Here is an 18,830-nt window from a genome sequence, read left to right as displayed (position 1 = left end):
TGGAAAAGAGCTGATATACTTCCCATCTTCAAAAAAGGGGGAAAAATTAGATCCAGGAAACTACAGACCTAACAGCCTGACCTCAATACCAGGGAAGATTCTGGAAAAGATAATCAAGCAACGAATCAGTGAACACCTAGAAGCAAACAAAGTAATAACCAAAAGCCAACATAGGTTTGTTAAAAACAGGTCATGCCAGACTAATCTTATTGCATTCTTTGACAAAGTGACAAAATTAGTTGACCAGAGGAATGCTGTTGATATAATTTATTTGGACTTCAGTAAGGCATTTGATAAAGTAGAGCATAACCTACTACTAGATAAAGTAGAAAAATGTGAGTTACAGCATCACCACTAGATGGATTTGTAACTGGCTGACCAACTCAATGTGTAGTCCTCAATGGAACTGCATCTACATGGAGGGAAGTATGCAGTGGAGTACTCCAAGGCTCTGTTTTAGGCCCAGTACTCTTCAACATCTTCATCAATGACTTGGACAAGGGGATAGATGGGGAACTCATAAAATTTGCAGACGACACCAAGCTGGCAGGAATAGCCAACACTCCAGAAGATAGGCTTAGGATACAGAAGGATCTTGACAGACTTAATATTGAGCACTATCTAACAAAATGAAATTCAATGGTGAAAAAGTAAGGTTCTACATTTAGGCAAGAAAAATCAAATGCACAGGTACAGTGTATATGGTCCCTTGCTCAATAGTAGTAAATGTGAGAGGGATCTCGGAGTGCTAGTGGACAACCATTTAAATATGAGTCAGCAGTGTGCAGCAGCTGCCAAAAAAGCCAACACAGTTCTAGGCAGCATAAACAGAGGGATAGACTCAAGATCACATGAAGTGTTAATATCACTTTATAATGCATTCAGTTTTGGTCCCCACGTTGTAAAAAAGATGCTGAGACTCTAGAAAGAGTGCAGACAACAACAAAGATGATTAGGGGACTGGAGGCTAAAACCAGGGGGGAGGGATTCTACTGGTTCGGGCTGGTTCAGGAGAACCGGATGTTAATTGTACATCCAGTTTGGCCTACGGTAGTTCCGAAGCCCAGCTGGCCCCGCCCACCCCTCCCCTCCCAAAAGTCACCATGCGCCTGGTTCTGGCTCCCAGGTAAGTGTAGGGAGGCTTGCAAACGCAAAAATGGGGTGGGGGTGGACATGGGGGGGCACCCCCGTGCCCTCCCCCCATGCGCCATTTTGGGTCTCCTGAGGCTCCAGGGAGGCTTGCTATGCTAAAAACGGCCTTTTTTTGCTTGGGGGGTGGGTGCAGGAGGAGTGCTGCCTGTCACACACCCCAGGCCACGCCCATCCAGCCGGTGATTAGGGCAGAGAACAGGCTGCTCGATTAGGTGATTAGTTTGCCTCTCTCACCCGAGGGCTGCCTGCTCTCCCTCCCACTGGCTGGAATGTAAGGGCTTCATTCAGTTTGTTCCTGCCCTCACAGTAAAGGTTCTCCGGCAGCTGGGCTTGCAATTGGCTTGAAACAACTGAGTTCCAGGTCCTTCCTCCTCCTGCTCCTTTTGCTATGCCTGCTTCTGCCGTCTCCTCCTCTTCCTCCTCCTGCTTCCTGTGTCTCCTGCTACCTCTTCTTCATTCCTCTGCTTCTTCCCCACTTTTCTCCTCTCCTTCTCCCAGCATTGCAACTGGGTATGGATTCCCTTCCTGCACCTTTCCAAGTTTGCAAGACAAACATGCAACAGCCCAACTTGCAACCAAGTGCTTTCCCAAAACCTTTTTGGACGGAAACAAGGTATGTGTGTATGTGTGTGTGTGTGTGGGGGGGGTAATGTCACCTTAAGTGCTGGGTCTCCAAGGGAAACTCTCTCGTTTGCACCAAGACTGCTGACCCGTGTCTCTGCCTCTCCCCCTCCTTTTCTCTTTTGAATGGCTTTGTCAGCACTTCATCAACGTGCTGGATCTTCAGTTTGTTTTGCTGGAAGGGTGAGTAAGAATTGTCTCTTCTCCTCCCCCCTTTCTTCCCACTTTCTTAGAAGAAAGTTACAGGTCTAATCTGGAAGAGAATCACTGTGCTGAATCACTGAAAAGTGCAGGTGGTGGTCATTTACCCTCTTCCTGCTTTCCTGGGTCTTTGGGGGTTTCCTCTGGAGCAAAAGCAGAGAGCCTCTTCCAGTGAAGATTTCTTTGTGTCTTCTAATTTTCTTCCAGAGCAGAACAAAAAAGCTTCTTCCTGTGAAAGCTTTTCCTGTTCTTTATTCTGATTTTCTCCAGGAGCAAAATAAAGCCCTTTCTAGTGAAGTCTTCCCTGTGTGTTTATTATGATTTCCCCCTGGACTGGAACAAAATTATCTGGTGGCAGGCTTTAAGTAACAACCCCACACTTATTTTACTCCATGCATGGCCCACCCACTATTTAATTTACCACTTCTGTTTGTGCTTCTTTCCCAAACTGTATACTTTACTCCCTCCCCCTCCTCTCTCTCTCTCTCTCTCTCACACACACACACACACATATGTCCATGGTAAAATTGTCTTCCATGAAACCAGTCCCTGGTGCCAGAAAGATTGGGGACCTCTGAATTAGACCATGCAGGAGAGCCCTTTTAAGGGATTATGTATTAATAGAAAAGTAATTAACTTAGCTCTGATCCTAAACCTGGCTGAGGATTTCTGGGAGTTGAAGTCCACAAGTCATAAAATTGCCAAGTTTGAAGACCTCTGTCCTAAATGCTAACGCTGTTGCATATAAAAAAACAGAGGAGCTCTGATCAAGTATCACAACCACATTTTGGATCTGAGTGGAGGTCCTGGGAAAGGTGTCAGAATAACATTTAGAAGGGACTTTGGGGTGGGGCACCTATACCATTTCAGATAAATGGCTGTCCAGTCTTTTCTTAAAATCCTCCAGTGTTGGAGCACCCAGAACTTCTGGAGACAAGCAGGTCCACTGGTTAATTGTTCTCACTGTCAAGAAATTTCTCCTTAGTTTTAGGTTGCTTCTCTCTTTGTTCAGTTTCCATCCATTGCTTCTTGTTTTGCCTTCTGCTTCTATGGAAAATACATTGCCCCCCACCACTTCTTTGAGGCAGCCCCTTAAAAGCCTGTTGCCTATCACACTCTTGGGCAAAGCATGTGAGCCATTTCCTCCTTTCAGTGGTCCATGAAAGTACATCTGTAGTATGTAGATAATAAAGTCCAAAAAGGGTGAACAACATTTTTACAAAACTATAGATAAGTTGAAGCTGGGTGTGACAAGGAATGGCTGGAAGAGGAGGGGCCAGGTGAGGCACCCTTTGACGTGAGTGACATTGAGTTGGTCATGCCCAGCCAGTCACATGACCAAGCCACACCCATAAATTAAGCCACGCCTACAGAACTGGTTATTAAGAAATTTGAATCCCACCCCTGGCTAAAACATATGAAGAACAGCTGCAGGAACTGGGTATGTCTAGTCTAATGAAAGAAGGACTAGGGGAGACATGATAGCAGTCTTCCAATATCTCAGGGGCTGCCACAAAGAAGAGGGAGTCAAGCTATTCTCCAAAGCACCTGAGGGCAGGACAAGAAGCAATGGATGGAAACTAATCAAGGAGAGACAGTTAGAACAATTAATCAGTGGAACAACTTGCCTCCAGAAGTTGTGAATGCTCCAACACTGGAAGTTTTTAAAAAGATGTTGATAACCATTTGTCTGAAGTGGTGTAGGGTTTCCTGCCTAGGCAGAGGGTTGGACTAGAAGACCTCCAAGGTTCCTTCTGTTAAGGTCTTGGGATTTAAGAGCCGAACAGCAGTGAAGCTTACCAGATGTGGCTGATGCAATAAGAATGAATCGGCATAGCATGGGTATTTCCCTTTAAGACTGGGGATGGGTTCTATATAAGGCAGCCATTATTGAGGGCATGTTCTCTCTCCTTGTGTCTAGTATTCTTTGTAAGAGGTTCTCTGAGCAGAGTTAAGAAGAAAGATTGCTTGTAAAGGTATTTTGCCTATCACATATATTTCGGTATACAACTGTTGTAGATAAACCACCACTGTTTAATGTTTAAGTCTCTGTGCGCTGTGTTTTGCTCCTGGGTTGTCTCATAATAGCAGTCACTGCAAATGCTCTGACACTTTCCAACTCTGTTATTCTATAAGCCCTACTACTTATTTTGAGGCCTAAAAGAAAATAAGACCCAGTCAGGGAAACAGGTACTTAATTAATTTAATTAACACTTTAAAATGATACATTAGTCTGCTCACTATACATTTGTTTGTAGGTAGGTAAAAGACTTCGGAGGGGGGCATCATATGCCATATCTGGAGTTCCAAAATGCAGGAATCTGCTTATCCAAAATTTATCATCTTCCCTGCTTATAAATAAAAAAAAACTAGGCAGTTGTATTAGCTTTGTTCCACTTTCCAAACCATGCAATTCTAGAAAAATGTAGGCTTCTACATCTTCTTTACTATCTGCCAAGCCAGTGGAGGATATAAGAGGAAAACTGGCTGATAATGCTTGTTGTAATAAGTCTCCATATAGTTGGCGCCTTCTAAATCTCTGGGTCTTTACATCATTATTCAATGCCTTAGGTCCAGGCTAGCTGGTAACCCAGTGGCCATCATAATGAATCATTCTGTGGAGGTGGAAGAGAAGGGTGAACGCATCATTTCAAAATATGCAAAGTGAAAATTTGCCCCTTGGTATTTCTGGGTATACAAGAGCAGTGCACATTTATTTTTAGACTTTTGTCTTTTTCTGCAAATGTTGCTGTCCATTAGGAGAGTTCACCCTGAAAGCTATATATTAATGTTCATTTCTTTACATGAATTACAAACACAGATATTTCTAAACTTTATTTCTTTTAATTCTTTTTTAAGATGGACAATGCATGTAAAAATAAAACCTAGTTTGGGAAGAGTTTTATCAAATTATCTTTATTGAGAACTTGATTCTATGATTTCTTTTGGTGCCCACTTCCATTTGGAATCCATATGAATTGGCATCTTTTAATAAACTGAGTCTTGAAGAACAAACAAAGTTTGAATTTCAAATACTTTTGCTAAAAAGTGGATGATTTGCAGATTAAGAATTGTCAATGAAAATGAACTGGATCAAACCAAATTAGGTTTGATGTCACTATAATGGGAAAAGTTGTGAACAAGTGAATCATGCATCTACTTTAAGCTGCTTAGTCCCTTCTCTGTTGATGAGTGGCTTCAAACTTCTCTTTATTTTACATAGTTTTTGGTCTTTCACTCATTACCCTTCAGGTAGAAGATATAGCTCTTCAAAGAGGATAAACTAGAGATAAGTGGTCATCCCACCAATGGAACACTCTTTCTATGTTGGCTGGAGAATCCTGGGAATTAGAAGTTCTCACATCTTAAAGTTGCTGAGGTTGAAAGTGTTGTAACAGATGATTTTAAAGACGAAAGGCCGATTTGTCCTCTAGGCCTATTTGAGTTCTCAGTTCATTTTTTTAATATGCACATCCTATGGGGATGTTTGGCACTTTTTCAGATCAAGCTTAAATTGGCTTCCTTGCATCTAATTAATAGTATTAGCACATCATTCTCGTATTGTTTGTTTTAGGCAAATACTAGAATCACTTTTCTTTATGTTACAGGTAGTCTTTGCTTGATGACTAGTCATTTGTTACAATGGAACTTTCGACAGACTCCCCAAATGATATTTACAATCTAGTTCTGGAGTTGTGACCACTATAACCTCCCCACCCAATCACATGACTGCATTTTGGTCACTTGGCAATCAAATCATCTTTAGGCTAGTTGCCGCATTCTGCATTGATATCACTGTGATTTACAACTTTTTTTTGCCAATTTCTGGCTTTTTTTTGCCTATTTCCAGCCTTTTTGGCCAGTTTCTGGCAAAATGCAGCTATAGAAATACAAGGATTTGTTTAATGACAGTATTTGTTTACCAATCACCATTTTTTTTTTGTCAAAACAGGTCAGCCACATGAGTGCCTTGACCTATGACTTAATGATGGAAATTCCGGGCTGCATTATGGTCATAAGTGAGATTTAAGTGTAAATGACATGACTGGGTAAGGAACTGTGAATACTGTTGAGTGCTAAGCTGCTATGTAGTTCCCACATGACTTTAACAAATTAACAGAGTTGGAAGGGACCTTGGAGTCATCTAGTCCAACCCCCTGCCTGTTCTGACCAAGGCTTCCTGAGACCATAATTAAGCACATGATTAGTCCAAACAACTCTTGTTTTATTTCAACACTGGAAATTATGTTAATTTGAGTCCCAAACAGTCTCTCGAGATAAGCACCCACCTTTATCTCCTTTGAACTAAAGTGCCAAATTAACTGTAAAAAGCCAAACGAAGTACAAAGTCCACACAGAGCTTCAAGGTTTAATCCAAACAGAGTGAACATTGCTTCCTGCAAAGGTTCCTGTCGCTTTGCACTTCCTTTATATGTTATGGGAGGGGCAATCACCTCCAAGCCTTACTCCCGAGTCACACCTTTTGTCTTAGCTGCTCTTGCCTTCTGGCAGCTCTGCGCACACGCACACTGGGCCCAGGCTCCTCTTATTCCTCTGCCTCGCTGTTGTCAGATTCTGGAGGCTCCGGAGTCAGCACATAACTCCCCAGATGGCCCTGGCCCCATCTCTATATCCGATGCAGGATTCTTGTCTGAGTCCTTCCGAGACTCCCAGACTGGCCCATGTTCTACCCCACTGTCCGATTTTGCTGTCGTCTCTGCAGGCTGACGGCGGACCACAACACTGCCCAAGTAGGAGACCCTATACCAGGGGTATCAAACTCAAGACCTGGGGCTGGATCTGGCCCTTTGGGTGCGCTAGATATGGCCCATGGGGCTGCTCTGGAAATAGTGAAGGACAGGCCTGTGGTGCCTCTGCCAGTGAAAATGGAACTCTTGTGGGCCACACATGGCTCTCCCAAGCTCAGTTTTTGCTGGTAGAAGGTTGCAGGAGGCCTTCCCAGCTGAAAACGGAATTTGGGAGCCCATTTTCGCTGGCAGAGCACTTGGGCCACCACAAGTACCCCCCAACACAAGTGACGTTACCCTGGCTATGCCCACTCTGGCCCCACAAGGTCAGACACAAACCTGATGCAGTCCTCAGTGAAATTGAGTTTGACATCCCTGCCCTACACCATTTCTGACAGAGGGCACTTATTGTGGCTTCAGTCATAGATCAACTAATGTGCTAAGGAGCAGCATAAAAGTTTTAAAATCTCTATCCCACTGCAATTGCTTCATACTGTTTATAGAGAGAAGCTGAAACATGATCTCCAGTTTTAACTGTTGTGATTTTGATTCTGCTTTGATTTGTTTCATGTTAGAATGGCATTGTTATTCTAATTATTTTGTTTGCCGTGATATGGGAATGGAATATTTTGTTAATTTTCCTTCTTTCTCAGCATTTTTTAGCATTTGATGAGGAGAAGATGATGAAAGCTTATTCAACATATCTAGAGGGCATCACTATTGTTCTAGATTATGCTTGCACAACATGATTTGAAAAACAAAACACAATCACATTGGGCAATACTATTTGCACACTGAAAACTTTTCATTATATGCTTATGAAATATATTAATTTTGCAAAACTAACAGCAGAGCTAGATGCTACATTTGATAATGTGCCCAGATGTGGTTTGATAGTACGTCACTGGATGGTAATTGTCTGTGAGCAGATCTAATCCAGATTGAGTCTGTAGTCTTGCGGAAAAGAGTTTTGTTCTTTAATTTTTAGTCTCTTTCATAATTGAAATTGGCTCTACAATACTGTAGAGGATTTGAAAGACTCATGCATTTAAATCTATAAGGTTCTTGCATATCACTTCCAATGCAGTTGCATCTTGAGGCAGTTTACAGTGAAACTAGTAAAAATGAATGTTGCTTTGATAGAATATAACAAAACAATATAAAATAGATGAATGTAAATGGTGGGGTGTGAAAGCCAAATTTGACTCTAGGTTCTGCCTCAGTTTACCTTTCCAATAAGCAACTGAGTTGGGAGATCATTTAAAAGCAGTTTATTAGGGTACCCTGATAAAGTGGGTCTCTCTATGAAAAAGGAGGAGAGAATCTTGAGCCCCATGTTTTCCTTCTGTTTATAGTTAACACCAACAAAGAAAATGCAAGAGGAAAGTTGATTGGACGGAATAAAAGTAGCCTCCCCTTTCCATAGGAAATCAGTTACATGTAATCAAACATGTTACATATTTGTATCCCATAATATCACACCATATTCATTAAAATGAGATCTGACATCAGAAAGGGCGTAGTTGTTAGGAAAAAGCTTGTTTATCAGTTTAGGAATGTTAATAGCTAATAAATCTGAACATCATTTTAAAAGAGAGAAAATAAATCAAATTAAAATACAAGGTAACTATGCTAGTTAACAAATAACAAAACCCATGTTATTTGCCCCTCAGGTCAGAAATGAAAAAAATAAAGTGAAGCAACTCATCCAGAACACTTATATAAGGAAGATGGGAATGAAGATAATGTACCTTCTCAGATATTAAATAAGATGTATTCATGGGTACCTGAGAGATTTCATGGAAAATTCTAGATGGCTGGGGAGATTGTGAGGAATCACAAAATTAAACAGTTGTATGGCAAATGCAACAGAATCTCTGTTAACTAAGTGATCAGTCAGGTTTATAATAGGAAAGGTGTAGGTCAAAAACAGACAAACAAAAAACAATCTTGATAGTAAATTTGCAGCCAATAATCAGTTGCTAGTGTGTGACATGGTCATGTGTCTCCTTTAACAATCACTGTGACCTGCACTAGTTGTGGCTTCCAGACCAAATGCAAGATTAATTTCACATAAAGCACATTATAGCAGTTGTAATCTGTGGGGAACCACTGTAGTTAGATTGTTCTTGTCCAACAAAATTAATGTGACAACTCTGCTGGCAACAAACTACCCTAAGCAGAGAGGCTATTTAGGTTTCAATGCTAGTGATAACACTCGGAGCATTCCCTGACTACATATTTGTTCTTTCTGAGAGAAGTTTCATTTAGAACAGATAGACTACCCAATTTCCAAATTCAGAAAACACCTACCAACAAGGGATGTGATTCAGTCTGTTTATTGGTCCTTTTCTACACCATTACTACATCCGGACACTGTAGATTGTCTTTTTAGTCTTAAAATTATTGAGAAATAGAGCTGAGCATCATAAGCATCTTGATGTAGGGCTGTGATGGCGAACCTATGGCACATATGCCAGAAGTGGCACGCAGAGCCACTTCTGCCAGATGCAAGAGGTAGCCGGGAAGAGCCCCACTGTACATGTGCACGCGCCACCGCCAGCCAGCTGATTGTCAGGTATCTGCTGCACATGCGTGGGGGGAGATGTGTGCATGGGAGACACGCGTGCATGTGCAGAGGCATGCAGCATGCGGGGGGGTGTTGTGTGCGCAGGCACAGAGGTGTGCAGTGGGGGAGCGCATGCGCAGGGGGCAGGGGGAGTCGCGTGCACATTGCATCATGGGTGCAGGCATGCGAGCGCACTTTGGGCATGCAATGCGGAAAAAGTTAGCCATCACTGATGTAGGGGATAATTAACACACAGGATGACAATAAATAGTGGTTTATGGCAGCCCATAACATTTGTACTAAGGAGCAGTCGAACATTCTGTCTTAATTCCTAGTCTATCCCAGATTGCTATTTATGCCGCAACATAATACTGAAGTTTGTTGTTCTATTTGCTCTGGAAGCTGTTTTGTAGAACAAACCAGAAGCAGAAACTACTGTTTGATTTTCTTTCAGTGAGTCATAATAACCATAGTTTGTCAAATACATTTTGATCACTAAGCCTCAAACCAAAGAAGTCAAGGTCACAGACCTTTCATTCAATAATTGTTCACAATTCTAAATATTATTGAAGAATATTTAATTTAATAAATGCAGGTCCTAATAAAATATGTTTGCTAGTTGTGGCTAATGAATATAGAAGTAAAAGTCTTGAGTTTTTAATGATATTTATGAATTGTATGAATCGGATATATGTGCTGATTCCACAATTCCTGCTCTCGGCGGAGTGTGGCTCAATAATAGCTGAACAGAAAACTAATTTAGGATTAGCTGACAATGAGAAGCTGCTTATCAATAGTCAATCCTATCTAAATGAGTAGTTTGTTGGATTTGTTGTGGAAATGCCTATCTTGCATATTGGATTATATTTAATAGCACTGAAATATATGCTTCAAAATCAAATAGGTAACTCGCCTGATAAACAAAGAAGTGTTCTAGTATAATTAAAATATATAATCAGTCCTATGTGAGAGCACGAGGTATGTTGGAAAAAACATAAAAACAAAAATAGTTAAGCTGTGGTCCTCCTGTCATTGAGCTCTTCATACATTTTACTTAACAATTCCCAAGTTGTTTCTCTGGGGACTATAAAATTATGCTTTTGAGAGTATTTGCTATCTGTTCATCAGTATTATTTCAGGTCTGTTTAGTGTCCTAGATTGTGTTTGTTAGCTTGTTTTTTCAGAGAGGAAACTATGGGAAGTGAGGACCAAACCTAGAAGAGAAAGCAACAGGGAACTGAAAGTAAAAAGAGATTATGGTGTAGATATCTTAATAAATCCTTGGTGTTTGCAGCAGTTAGAAGGGTCCGCAGAATTTTAGAGTTTCTAGTTTGAGTCATGGCTGATTGAAGATGTTTCCTTGAACAAGCAGAGATGACAACAACTGTGAAACAGACTGATAAGCTCCAGCCCCACATTTCTTCCCACAGAAGGGGCATTTGGGAGATCACCCACTTTGAATGGCAGCAGTTCACAAGAAGACCATACATCAGTGATGTCAGAGGAATTTGAGCATAAAGAGCTGAGGGAAATCACACCTTTGCTCTCAGGAGTAGCAGAACCTTTCATAAGGACATGAAGTCAGTAAATTCACTTTCTAATCACATTTGGAAATGTTCCACTTGATAGATATTAGAGATTTTCAAAATGGTGAGCTCAGTGTGACAACTGGTGAATGTTACCTTTTCAGAGTTAAAAAAAATGTAAACAGACTTAATTTAAAGTAATTGGCAAAAAGCATTAATTTTTGATTTGGGCTTTTGATTTAAGAGAGTGTTAAATAGTGTTAAGCAGATTGGGAAACCAGAGAGATTGGTTAATATTGCTATAGATTGTAAAATAAATATATAATCAAATAATATACTCATAGGAAAGGAATGAAGCAGAACCCATATTAGCAATTTAGACTTGATGAAGGTTCCAAATGGACACTAGAGGGAACTAAAAGACCAGGCAGAAAAGAGTTAAATGACTAAGCTAAGCTTTCTTATTTTAAAGAGCTTTTTGAAACTAAACCTGGACTGAAATATTAATAACAAATGATTCAGAAAGGATACAAATTTAAATTAACAAAATTTTAGAGGATGATGTGAAAAAACTTTAAAACTATTTTAACTGGCATACATATTATAGAGTTTGAAGGCAACAAAATTGAAATTAGAAAAATGGTAATATACAAAGGATTCATCAAGAAAAGAATTTAGACATGGAACAGCTGCAACAAGAAATTCTGAATGATGTCTCTTTATAGGATTTACAAAGTAGGTTGGTGAAAGCTTTGAAAACTCCTTTTAAATGCCAGAGAATGATGAAAGATCAAATCCTGTGATGCTATAAGAACGATTCAAAGGCCAAGCCAAGCAAAAATAATATAAAATTGGACTATTTGACCAGGGATAAACTGTTTGATATGGATGGGAATTCCTTTTTTAAAATAAATTTTATTACGTTTTCAAATTTTAAAAACATAAAACTTTATATATTGTTATCAACATCAAGACATCTTTTGCATCTCCTCACATTTTTCAGTATATATATTTATTTATTCTTTTACCATTGCATCTTACTCTTGCTATAAATCAATATCTTTTATCCTTACATATCAATCTTCTCCATGGTATATTTACATATTGATGGGAATTCCTAATGAACTTTTGACTGAATTAGGATTTTAAGGATTATGATTTCTGGATTGCATATAGATGAAAAGACAAGACTATTGGGAGAAGAGCTTTTTGATTTGTAACTTTAAAAGATGGTTAGTATAAGTATATTAGCTTATGTTCAATATGATGAAGACTGGAAGCCATTTCTTTATTATTGTCTTAGTTGCCTTTATCTTTCCATTTTTCTTTTCTTTTGTTTTTTAGTCTTGATCTTTTTTTGTAATTTCTAAACTTTTACCTTTCTTTTTTCTTCTAGTTTAGTTTGCATTAGTATCTATGTTTATTAAAGACTTCAACAACATTATTAACTAAAAAGGGTCCGAGTAGCAATTCGGAAACAATAGCATAATTTCCTATCCATTAATGTTGCACAAAATAAAAGTATATTTCCATATACTTCTTGGAAAGATTTCAACATTTCCTACTTGGGGAATACAAAGAATAAGGCATTTGCAGTTTACGGGAAGTCAAGGGTTTTTGTTTCCTGCCAAATGGAAGAAAAAGAAGTGGCAGCGGGGAGAGGGGGGGAGGGGGAAGAAGAGCAAAAGCAAACCAAAGGAACAAATTTTTCCAAATGCTGGCTCCATATGCATGCACTTTTTTTTTGGCATCCCACAGAATGGGAATCTTCCATATCCCCAAATTATTTGTTTGTTTTGCTACTTATATAGTTGGTCATAAAGAAATATGTGCAATATGCAAGCTGAAGCTATCAATCACGTCCCATTCCCTAGGGATTGCACCACTTTCTTTTAGCTCACATCTTTCATGCACCAGGGCTCCATAATCAGAAAAAGCAAGTACATTCATTCTGAGAGCAAATGTGATTTGTCATAAAAACCTGGGATAAGCATCCGAATATAGAATGCAGGTGAGCTGGCTTCTCTTCCATTCCATCCCTTTTATATTTGCTTATCTAGGTAAGAAATTTTAATGAATTTAGTTCAGTGGTGGGATTCAATTTTTTTTACTACCGGTTCTGTGGGCATGGCTTGGTGGATGTGGCAGGGGAAGGATACTGTAAAATCTCCAGTCAGAGATGGTATTTGCTGGTTCTCCGAACTACTCAAAATTTCCGCTACCAGTTCTCCAGAACTGGTCAGAACCTGCTGAATACCACCTCTGGTTTAGTTCTGTTGCGGTAGAAATAGTGCATTTATGGAGAGAAAAGGGAGGTACTATTATCAAACTCGGGATACTGCCTCCATTTTTAATTGCTTTAATTGAGAAAACAGTTGCCTGTTGACTTGCAACATCTCCCTTGCCCAACAATGTTAGTGTAGTCTATAGTGGAATCACAAAGGCACAGAATTCATATGAGAACAAGGCAAAAGCAACTGAGCTGCCCTAAATTTTAAAACATTAATCCTTCAAAAGCCAGATGGCATCATCCGGGCCCAGGTGAGATATCAGTATTTGGCACATCTGGGTGATAGGCATCCCAAATTTTGTAAAAGTAGAGAAAACATTCAGGAAAAAACTCAGAAAGAGTACCTTTCAAACACACTTGAAAAGGATTGTAGCTCTACTGAATGGACAGGAGTCATTTCTCAGCAATTTCATTCACACTGTTCCATTTTAGCAGTGTTTCCAAACTTGTAACATCAGTGTAAACATGCAATAGAAAAACCCTTGGGCAGAATAAATTCTCAGGAAAAGCATACTTCATTCTGCAGTTCCTTACACAGCATTTGGCTTTCTACACATAAATATATGCAACTACTCAATCCCAAAGTGCCTCTCTTGTTTGTACCATGTGGCTGTGGGAAACAATGCATTAAAATAATGTTGGAACTATATTTAAAATTTTATAATTATAATTTAATTTCAAAATTACAGTGTCTTATATTTTGTTTTTGCTATCATGCGATCACTGGAAGTGGCCTTTGAGACCATAAAATCCAATTCTCTGCTAAGTGCAAGAATTCAAACTTAGGAGAATCCCGTAGATGCTGTCTGGAGCAGTGTTTCTCAGCCTTAGCCACTTGAAAGATGTGCAGACTTGAACTCCCAGAATTCCCCAGCCAGCTAAAATTCTGAGAGTTAAATGTCCATACATCTTCAAGTGGTCAAAGTTGAGAAAGATTGCTCTAGAGCAGGGGTCTCCAAACTTTAAGACTTGTGGATTTCAACTCCCATGCTGGCTGTGGCATTCTGGGAGCTGAAGTCCACAAGTCTAAAAGTTGCCAAGTTTGGAGACCCCTGGATGTGAGGATGCTTTTTACTAATCTTTAATCAGAATCTGCCTTCCTATAACTTATAACTATCTGCATGGATCAAAGTAAGACTTGAATTCATGAGATGGTAAATTAATATTAGGTACATAAAACAACACACATTAATTTGTGCACTGAATATAGTTCTGGTAAATATATCAGACAGGCTTCTGCACATAACAAGTATGATAGCGTTGGTCACATGTTTTGGCTACATGTAGATCTACTTACAAAATGAGTTATAGAAATAATTTTGACTCCTCAGCTATGTTATACCACTACAGTTCCTTGCAGTTGTCACTTCCATAAATCATTCTGTAATAATTAAAATTACTTGGTTATTGCTCTTACTGTTTTCTTAACCTTGTCTGAGCTGTATTCTAGTTCTTTAGCCAAGCTTTGCTATTCTGAAAGATGGTTATTCTCATAAGAATGATATATTGTAAGACTGCTTCCTAATGGTAAAACACAGAACATCACACCTATACTTTCATTGCATTATGCATATTAGAGCCAATCAATTACAGATTTTCTAGGTTTATTAAAATTACATATGAAACAGCATGGCAAGTGGAACATACGGAAATACATTGAATTGAATTATCTGAACATTTCTTAGCCAAGTGCATTTTGTTTCCACGTGGCTTAGCAGCCTATCCAATATATTGTGTAGTTTTCTGTCAAATAACTATACATATTTAATGTATACATATATTTATAATACATCATTTCCAGATATTAAGGCACAAATAAGCACATACACCAGGTTGGGGACATCAGGGGAACCGGGCTACACAGGCTTGCTCTAGTGAAGGGTCAGTGCATACATGCGCAGCGCAACTTGCGCAAGCGGCGGACTGGTGTGTGCACAAATGCACCAGCCTTCCACTTGCGCAGGTCAGTTCCCCTCTCTCCTCCCCCAGGCCACCAAGCTGTAAAGGTTGGGGACCACTGATACAACCAATTGATCATTTTATATCTGTATATTATCTATCTTCTAATTTGTATCTAAACTGGAAGTATGATTTAACATTTTTATAGAAAACATGTAAAATTGACCTGTGACTGTCCACTTCTCCAGTTCCTGTTCCCTATTGACAGATCTAAGTACTAGATTCCAACTTATTCCTAATCTACCTTGTGTCAATTCATAAAATATTTCTATGGTCTTTTAGAGTTGCCAACAGAAAGGCAGGGGGAGAGCAGTGCGGCAGCTGCATTCCATAAATGTTTTCAAAGATAGTAACTAGGTGATCGAAGTTTCTACTGCGCAAAATTCTAACTGGAGAGCATGGTTGGGCTATGGATGTGTCCCATTGGAGAATATGAATTATGATACACCCATGGGGTGGGGGAAAACTAGGGTCAAGGGTGACAATGAATGATGTGTCTCAGAGTCGGCTACACCCAGGCAATGCCAGACCGTTTAACTCCCAACAAATCCTTTTGAAGTTTTGGAAGTTTGGCTTGAGACTCATGATTTAAATGGGGTTAAGTGTCAGGATCCTGACAACTAGCCGACTCTCATAATTCATCATCATTACCAGGACAACTGACGCCCGGCCTCTTCCATTGCTTCCTGACATCTGGAATGTGTGGAGAGAAAGTCAGGCAGCCACGGCAGAAGGGGGCAGTGTCAGAGGAGGATTTGCTCCAAACTACCCAAATGCAAACAGAAGCTGATGATGTAACTACAGCCGAAGTGGAGAAACCTGATCCAGTGAAGGCAAGAAAAACAGATAAGTACTAATGGGAAACAAAACTCCCTAAAATTTCGGAAGTTGAGCTCCCCTATCCCAAAAAGGGAGGAAGGCCCCTGAGCGAGTTGGGAAGAGTGGAATGGATGTGGGACTGGGAACAAGCCACAGCCCCAAAGCTTCTGACAGGATCCCTGGGGAGATCCATAGAGCAATTGAGAGAGGAATTTGACTGGGCTACCATTAGAGATGATGGCCCATCATGCTGCCCAAAACAGAGACGAGTTTCCACAGAGCCTTCTGAAGTGAGGAGAAGCCGGTGAGATCACAGCCTCCCTCTTCTACCCAGGAAAAGAAAAAAGAGCCCACAACAGCAACCAGTGCCTCACCCATGCAGCAGGCAGCCCCCTCCTCTTGTGCGAACTAGAGCCGGGGAGGAAGGTCAGCCACCTCAAGCACAGATTTACAGAGGGCGACAGGAAGAGGGCAGAGCAGAGCTCTACAAACTGCCCTGATTCAGGGGAAAATTTGATGGGGACCCAGACCAGCTAGCTCTATTCCTTGACTAAGCTGAGATCCACCTAGAAAGCTATCCACCTAGAAAGCTCTACACCTCCCCTAGAGCCATGGTGAATGCCATTTCTGAGGGGTTGGAGGGAGAAGCAAGAGGATAGCTAGTAACCTTCCACAAGAGAAGGGCTACCCCTTATCAGAGGCATTTTGGGTAAAGAGTAGGAACGTCCAAGCCAATCACCTTGTGACAAGGTTCCATACAGAAAACCCAAACAAGCTTGAGGGTGGTTTGCAACCCTAAGTCCGACCTGCAATAAATTTGTTTTCTTTTTGTGTTGTACAGGTCACCTTCAAGAAGTGAGGGGAGCTGAATGTCAACTCATAAAATATTTCTATGGTCTTTTAGAGTTGCTAACAGAAAGAGGGGGAGAGCAGTGCAGCATCTGCATTCCATAAATGTTTTCAAAGATAGTAACAAGGTGACCAAAGTTTCTGCCATGCAAAATTCTAACTGGAGAACATGATTGATGACTCTTGGCTATGGATGTGTCCCATTGGAGCATATGAATTACGATACACCCATGGGGTGGGGGAAAACCAGGGTCAAGGGTGACAATGAATGATGTGTCTCAGAGTCGGCTACACCCAGGCAATGCCAGACTTTTTAACTCCTAATAAATCTTTTTGAAGTTTTGGAAGTTTGGCTTGAGACTCATGATTTAAATGGGGTTAAGTGCCGGGATCCTGACACCTTGCATATGTTATATGAATGCCTGATATCCTAAGTAGAATATTTCCTTGCTTACAGAATGATAGTTTAAAAGGCATTATTATAGGATCCAAATTTGAGCCAAAAGATTATTAGAAGACACTATATAATAATTATATCACAAGGAATAATTTGTGTTAATAGGAGATATGAGGGAGATGATGCAGTTCAATCACCATCATGTTCAGAAAACAGGACCCAACTGTAGTTCAGTAGTACTAGTATTGTTTGGAATAAGTAAATAAATTTGGGCAGAATATTCATTTTTATAGTGGCAATCCTCCCTAATGAGATTTGCAATTTAACCCATATCTCTAAATCTTTTTTAACTTGTTGTAATAATTTATTATAATTATTTTCCATTAGAGTTCTGCATTGAGCCGTCAACCAAATTCCTAGGTATTTAACTTTTTTTACTATTTGTAATCCCATTATCCTTTCCAATTTTAGTTTTTGTTTTTCTGTTAAATTTTTAGTTATTAATTTCGTTTTTTCCCTATTAATTTTAAGCCCTGCAACTTCCCCAAATTGATCTAACTCTTTCAGTAATTCTTGACCTGTTTCAATTGGTGCCTCTATGAAAAATACCATATCATCCGCAAATGACTGGAGTTTATATTCTTCTTTTTTAATTTTTAGTCCTTTTATTCCTGGGTTCTGTCTAATTCGTGTAAGCAATGTTTCCAAAGATAATATGAAGAGCAGGGGGGATAATGGACATCCCTGCCTGACTCCTTTCTCTATTTTTATTGAGCGCGTGTACTCTCCATTAATTATAATATTCGCCTTTTGTGAATCATAAATTGTAGTCATGATGTTTTCAAACTTAGTGCCTAGATTCATATTGTAAATTTGTTGAATTAGGAATTGCCAATTTAAATTGTCAAAGGCCTTCTGTGCATCCAAGAATACAAGGGCTAAAAATGTTAAATATATAATACTGCATATTCTTACCACAGCCAGAATAACCTTTGCACAGTGTTGGAAAAAAGCAGATATTCCAACAGAGGAGATGGTTATACAGAAGATAACAGCCTGTGCAGAGATGGACAAGTTAACCTTAGCACTTAAGGAAAAAGAAACATCAGAATATTATAGAAGCTGGGAATGCTGGTATGATTGGATAGAACAAAAACAGAAAATATATTAGTAAATAACGTAAAATGTAAATCATAATTATATATTCGCAATAAGATGTATTTGTAAATGTATCACCAATATTGATAACAAACAAGGAACCATAGACTGTCGATAGTAGAATTGTTAGTTTTTTAATCATTTTCTTTTTTTTATTTATTTTCTTCTTCTGTGTGTTGTGTTTGTTTGATATTTTGGTTTTGTAATCAAAGTTTTTTTTTTTTTTAAAGAAATTTGAACTATTTGAGCTATTAGAATTAGAAAAACTGAAATTAGATTTGATCTGTCTCCAAGAGGTACATATTAAAAAACAATATAGTAAACTATTAGAGTATCCCAAAATTGGGAAACTATATTTTTTATTAGCACACGAAAAGAAAAGGGAGGTGGTTCTATATATTAAAGAAACAATAAAGGCTAGACAAATTTTTGCAGATGAAGATGGGAGAATATTGATGATGGAGGTAACAATGAACCAAAAACATATATTGTTAATAGTAATATACACAAGATGAGTTGTATGGAAAACTTTATAAGAAAA

The 18,830-nt window shown here is 39.4% G+C and overlaps 1 long non-coding RNA gene across 1 annotated transcript; it reads left to right on the top strand.

Annotated features, from left to right (window-relative positions):
• Positions 1-1,340: 1,340 nt before the first annotated feature.
• On the top strand, positions 1,341-18,514 carry LOC148130486 (uncharacterized). Its single transcript, XR_015749943.1, has 2 exons — positions 1,341-1,765; positions 15,721-18,514. It is a non-coding gene; the product is annotated as an uncharacterized LOC148130486 (long non-coding RNA).
• The last annotated feature ends 316 nt before the right edge of the window (positions 18,515-18,830 follow it).

This window comes from Notechis scutatus, chromosome 5 (assembly GCF_049901735.1).
Source record: "Notechis scutatus isolate UNSWTSFEM ecotype Mainland chromosome 5, rNotScu1.2, whole genome shotgun sequence".
NCBI classification, from domain to species: domain Eukaryota; kingdom Metazoa; phylum Chordata; class Lepidosauria; order Squamata; family Elapidae; genus Notechis; species Notechis scutatus.
This window is presented reverse-complemented; position numbering and strand designations above follow the sequence as displayed.